At 41.8% G+C, this 5,618-nt stretch overlaps 1 pseudogene; it reads left to right on the forward strand.

The window, feature by feature from the left end:
* The first annotated feature begins 3,766 nt into the window (after nucleotides 1-3,766).
* On the forward strand, nucleotides 3,767-4,435 carry LOC138034674 (uncharacterized; annotated as a pseudogene).
* Nucleotides 4,436-5,618: the final 1,183 nt, after the last annotated feature.

Raw genomic sequence — 5,618 nt, forward strand, 5'->3', positions numbered from 1 at the left:
CGCGCGGTTCACGTCGGATAGAGTGAATTGCAAAAATAGATCAGTTTCCTTCTAAATCGAACAAATTAAATCGATTAGACCTATCAGTTCCCTTCCAAATTAAATCTATCACTATACCCAAGATGCTTTGCAGGTATACTATACCCGCTGACAAAACACAACTGCGGGCTCTTCCGTTTCCTCGTGGAGCGACCATCAAGAAAAGCTAAAAAACGAGGCAGAGGTAAAGTCTAATTATACTTTAATATGTGTACCTAGAATATCATTTATTTATGAAAGCAGAGCATGGTTCTTTAAACATTGTGCTCAGCAATATGCTCTTGAATTCCACCCTAATAAAAGTACTTAGCCGAATGAATTATCGGAAAGTGATGAAGTGTTTACTTGAAGACTTTTAGCAGTCTGAAGATGGCTATGTTGAACTCCCCCTCCTTATTGAGCTTTTCGCTTCTCTGTCTTAGTTACCTAATTGTTAAGTTTAATTCTATTACCTTACAATTTTGTGAATTCTCGTCCTATTATTTGTGGTCATTTTTTGTAATCGCTACCTGTTTCTTTTTGTATTTAATGTGTGTGTAATAATTGTATAATATTGTCCTGCCTGGAATAGCGTTTTTGCTAATTGCGTTTACAAGAAAACTGTAAAACTATATGTCATTCATTATTCATTGTTGTTGTTGTTTGTTGAACTCGGATAAAACGGACACTATACAATACAATCGCAAATCACTCGTGATCTGCCCGTGAACTCCTTAGCATAGTCTTATTAAAGCAGGCTCACAAACCCGAGCCCGGATTTTGGATCCTCTAAAAACACTCCCAAGAAAATTAAAATTTCGATAGGAAGGGAACGGTTCATGGTTTACATTTGGAGCAGGGGAAGAAAATGCTTACTGTATGGTAGGGTTTTGTTCAATTGAAAACAGTAGTCGTACTAGTGATGAAGGTGGTAAATAATGGCCAAATTTAACACTATTAGCTGATGTAGCTCTTATTTAAACACAAAACAAAAAGTATAAGTGCATACATCCTTACGCATCAGTCAATTCTACAACCTGTGCCCATCTTCCCCTACCCCCACCCCATGCTAACCCCTGGCATTTGTATTTTATTTTTGAAAGAACTTAGAAAATTCCTCAGGGGGGATACATAAGCCATACAAATGCCCTGAGGTAGGATCATCGTTTTCACGATAGTCAATTCTCATTCTACTTTTCACTCCGCCTTGTTGAATGCGAATGCATATTATTTTAACGTATCTGTTGTTGGCGGTTTACCCTGGATTTCTTTTACATCATGTACAACATGGGTGACGAAGAAACAAAAAATTTGCTCAATGCAGTCAGCCGCCTTGAAAATCGCCCCCAAGTTTCATCACCTGTGACGACTGTGGCACCTGTGGTCCCAGTGGTTGAAGAACACAGAAGACTTTTTGGTAACAGACCACCGAACAACAGTCGTGTGAGCAGCAACACTAGCTCTATGAATGGAAAACAGCCTGCACCTAAGCGTCGTGTAGTGGCAACATTGACAGGAGATCGCATAAGCATACCTGTTCGGAATACATGGACAAGAACATTTGTGTGTCTGGAAAAAAAAAATGCAATCACTGCCCCTTCAACTTTTGAGGAGGTATCGATGGCTCTGGCCAGGCAAGAAGAGAGAAGCATATGCTTTTCCAAAGGAGGTAACAGTCAGCATGTGCACGAGAAAATTTTACAGGCTTTTGCAATTCTGGAAACTGCCGGAGGGTACAAAATTCTGAGAACAGGTGAAAGGGGAAATCGTCAGCTTATGGTGTTATCCATACCACCTGGTGGGTATACTGTACCATACCTCAAAGCAACCATTGCCTCTGCTAAGGGGTATATAAGTGTTAAAGAAGTAAAAATTGCGTGTATAATTGTGTCTTTCTTTAATTAGTTAACGATGCGTCTAAGTACTTTTGTCGTATAATTAAAATTAATTGCGCGTAACGAATGGTGCTGCAAGGCACAAAGCTTTTTACAGTGAAGCGTGTTTATTATTTCTAGTAGTTTGAAGTTATCTTCAAGTAGTGTGAAGTTATTGATAATTCAGGAAAGACTTGATCTTGTGTTGAAGTTATAGACAGTATGTTAAGAGACGGACGTGACCACTTCAACAAAAGGAGCCACACCGTTGCCAGGCAAAATGCACGTGCTGGAAAACACAACTAGGTTTATACACAAAGGCGTTCTAATGTCTCTCACGGAAACTTTCGTGCGTGTGCTGGCCCTGTAAACAATTTAATTCATACCTGGACAAAATAGGATATATTGCTTATTCGGGATCAATCCATCTGGGTTAATTAACTAGAGAAGCTAAAAGAACTCTGTTGACAAGTGCTTCTAGTACGTGTTGTCGTGCAACTGCTGTACTCCTGGTCTTTAGTGTATATTAGTAAATAAAGGCTGTAACACCAAGCTAAAGTTAGGTCGAATGTTGTTGTACTGTCGAGAAACAACCCTGTAGTTCCATCCTTATTGTTGTAGAAATTCCGATACTGTACTAATCCATTAATCCCGTATTGACGTTATTAGTTTAGGGCTTGGATTAGCCAGGTACATTAATTAATATTGTAAATCCCTTGTTTATTTCGGTTGGTTTAGTCTTTGTTACTTTAAGGTTATTAGTTGAGAAGTCACGTTCTGTCCAGGAGGTTTAGGGTAGTGATCCTGGTCAAGCAACTACTGCGATTGGTCTTAGATGGACTAGTTCATAGCCTAGCGGTACTGCAATTTTCAAGTCATCAACATGGACCATGTTTCGTGCAGCCATAGGTACATTTTCATAGTTCATGTTAATCACCCCTTTTGTAGTTGAGGTTATCACGTTCTAAGCCTCTAATCTTTTGACCAATCGCAATGCGTTGCCTGGACCAGGAGCGCTAATAAGTAAACGAATCTTTTGATCTAAGGTGCTCTTTTGAACAACTACTTGTAGCGAACATATTCCTAGGAACTGTTGTAAGAACTGAAGAGAAGATTAAAGCAAGTGAGAAGCAATGTTTGAGTTCCCGAGTTCCTGCGTTCGACCTCAGAAGGTAAAAGGGAGTAGAGCTAATCCCTGCTCTTGGCAAGAAGCTCCCTTTTTACAAGTGGTGGAGAATCCGGGTATGAAGCTCTCGCCTTCTAGAACCTTGAGGCAAGACGAAACAGAATACAGACCCACATAAAAGTGAAGGAAAAAAAAAGAAAGAAAAAAGAGAAAAAGAACCAAACAGGAGAAAGAGACAGAGATTCCATAGAGGCCATCAGAGACCTAGCAGAACAGACCGATCGCCATCCCACTCCCGTTCTGAACTACCGAGAAGCAAGTGTCCGGCACACCCACTGAGGGAAAGGAAGCCAGCCAGAAAAGAAAACAAAAGAAAAGAAAGGAACCAGTGTCTAGCACGCCCACTTAAAGGCAGAAACGAAGTGAGGAGGAAAGGAAAGGACCATAGGAAGAAATTCAGCGAGCCGGACAAGAAAAGTAAGCTAAAAGACAGAATGAACACTTATACCGTTATCAATGTTAGTATTAACAAGGGAGTAACTAGTCACCTCGAATTAGTGCCGCGGTATTAACAACTATTGTAGAACGGGTAATGCGTCTGCCTGAGCTTTTCATTTCTTGTTTTTGATATTTTATGCCACCTAAGCTTAAAACAACTACGCAGATAACAACTCGTTCGAAAGCAAAGGAATTAATATCACAGACTAGTAAACCCGAAACCAGTGATATTTGTACTTGTCCCTCGAACATGAACGACGAGCAGCAAAAGGCGTTGGAGGACCTCATTAAGGCGCTGAACGAGACGTTGAGGGCCGACTTAGAAAAAGAAACCGTGTCGAGGCGCCACGAGATGCAACTGATGTGCGACTCGCTTGACAAAAACCTCCAAACCAAACGCCCTAAGTCAGATTTGAAACCCGAATTTTTTAGTGGCAACTCGAATGAATTCGCAGGAGAATGGTTGGACTTTTATGAGCGAATAGCTGAGATTAAAAATTGGAACACCTCCCTTAAGTTAAGTGCGTTCCCTTTGTATTTGCGTGGCGTCGCCAGCACCTGGTATTTAAATTTATCACCTGATATTAAGGATGATTTTGGGCGCTTAAAGAAAGCTTTTCACGAACGCTTCACGGCAGGGCCGAATAAATGGATTTTATTACAGCAGTTAGGTGCGCGCAAGCAACTTTCCAACGAAACTCTTGATAGCTATGTGGCCGATATCACTAGGTACTGTAAACGATTAAGTCTTTCGGACGAGGATTCGATGCGATACCTAATTGATGGCCTTCAGAGTGACTTGCAAACCTATGTATCTCTGCAACGCCCAAAAACCTTCCAGGAAGTGGAAGACTTAGCGAGGATGTTGTAAAATAAGCGCCAGGGAGTGGGCCAGGACCAGTCGGTGGTGCGCCAATAGGAAACGATCTTGAGTAAATTTTCGCCAAAAATGGGCGAGCCAAAACAGCCTGCCGTTGTCACTGCGGGTAGTGGACTATCGGTAGAAAAGCGTTTAGAGACTCTGTCAAAGCAAATGTCCCAACTACAAAAACAACAGCAACAACAGGTCGTGAATGCGTATCCTCTTAACGCTTTCGGGAATTCGGTAGGGCAACCCAGGACTAATGGCCAGGCGCAAGCCAAACCCTGGGTAGATAAATCGCCTCAACTACGAGATCTCCAACGGCAAGTGGCCAGGCTGGAGAATGATTCACGGCGGTATCAGAATCCGCGGCGCCCTGATTTCCGATCATATGGGCGAAATTTTCGAAGTATCGAGGGAGATCCAATTTGTAGTTTCTGCCAGAGAATAGGGCACACCTGGCGTTCTTGTCGCCAGTGAAATGGTGACCCAAGGATACCTAATTCCAGAGATTTTACACCAAACCCAAACTTTTCGAGACCAAGCGGGCCACCGAATTCGCGACAGTCGTTCCCCCAGGGAAATGCGTAAGGGCTCTTGTTGGGGCACCATATAACTCAACAGGAGCCGAATTCGATATTTGTACATATTTTTCAGTCAAAGATGATGTAAATAGTGTTAGTTTTCGTGACAGAGAGGCCCTCCTGACAGTAGCGCCTCCATGAGTATGGCTGAGCAGATTTCAACTTTCTGTACAGATGCACAGTGTGATAATATAGCCTTCGCATGCGATAGGGATTCGAAATTAACGAACAATGACGTCATGATTGGAGATAATTTAGAAAATAAAGTGTTGCGTACTTCCCAAGTTAGTGAAGTTAATGATTTTTCCCACTCTGATGTTTGCCGGAGTGATGACAGTAAAACTGTAGGTTCCTATCGTAATTGGCAACGTGACGATCGCCGCTTACAGGCTTATTTGCACAGGTGCATCATTTGTAGCACATTTAGAGTTAACGCCAACTCCATCGTTCCTGTTTGGCTTGTTTTTCGCAATTTTTCCATGTTTTTGAGCGAACGGAGTCGCTCAATCTAAGGGGAAAGGTATGTTAAAGAGGTAAAAATTGCGTGTTCAATTGTGTCTTTCTTTAATTAGTTAACGATGCGTCTAAGTACTTTTGTCGTATAATTAAAATTAATTGTGCGTAACGAATGGTGCTGCAAGGCACAAAGCTTTTTA

This window comes from Montipora capricornis, chromosome 2 (assembly GCF_036669925.1).
Source record: "Montipora capricornis isolate CH-2021 chromosome 2, ASM3666992v2, whole genome shotgun sequence".
NCBI lineage: Eukaryota > Metazoa > Cnidaria > Anthozoa > Scleractinia > Acroporidae > Montipora > Montipora capricornis.